The following is a 938-nucleotide window of genomic DNA, read 5'->3' as shown; positions in this document are numbered from 1 at the left end:
CTGGGGAGGACGTGGCGGGAGGGACAGGGATTGGGGACAGAGGGGCTGATTAAGGCACACCAAACAGATTGGGGTTAACGTTGCGTGTGTGGGAAACGCGAATCCCCCCTTGCTCCTCTGTGCGGGGCTGCCCCTGCACAGCGGGGATGGGGACGGGGACCTGCTGGGGCTCCTGCCAAAATGCAGATCACAAAGCACAGCACCAAGGGTCAGCCGGATGGAGACCCCCCCAGAAAACCATTTGGCAACATTGAGAATTGAGGGGAGTGGGGCAGAGGGGACGGGGCGGCTCAGCCGGGCACAGGGCTCCTTCCCGGCTCCCATTTCCAACCCCAAAAGGATCCGCTGGCTCCTTCGCCCGGCTCCTGCACTCGCCCTGCAGCCAGCGCCCACCCCGAGCCTCTTTTCTTCCAGCACTTGGAACGACATTGTCACTGGTTGTGGATTCATACAGACTGTTCTGCACTCTTCTTCTTTTCCTATAAACCCATCGGTATTCAGACATGCATCAAAAAAAACTCCCAATGGATTCTAAATACTAATATTTACAGTCTTGTATACTACAGCATTTACTGTGCAAAAGCTAGTACCATCACTAAAAGATACGGGTTCACGGGACCAGTGAACTGCAGTACCTTGGGTAGTCAACGTTTCCAGGGATCGGAGGGATTACCGTTGCTTAAATAACGAGATCTGAGAGGAGGAGGGGGATACGATGACTGGAGATGGCGGGTCCCTGCCCACATTTTCAGTGCCTCTTCCGTATCTACGACCGGCGCCTTCCTCCCGTGAAGAAGGCTGAGAGATCTGGGGTAAACCGAAGACCCCTGTAAACACAAGCAGCTCTCTGAAAGCAGAGCAGGCAGCGGGAGACTCCTCCAGCCTCATCTCCTAGGGATGAACATGACTCAAGGTGGCATCACAGGGGAGACTCAAAC

The sequence above is a fragment of the Mesitornis unicolor genome, unplaced genomic scaffold (assembly GCF_000695765.1).
Source record: "Mesitornis unicolor isolate BGI_N332 unplaced genomic scaffold, ASM69576v1 scaffold8108, whole genome shotgun sequence".
NCBI classification, from domain to species: domain Eukaryota; kingdom Metazoa; phylum Chordata; class Aves; order Mesitornithiformes; family Mesitornithidae; genus Mesitornis; species Mesitornis unicolor.
The sequence above is the reverse complement of the archived record's forward strand: the minus strand, read 5'-3'. Positions refer to the sequence as shown.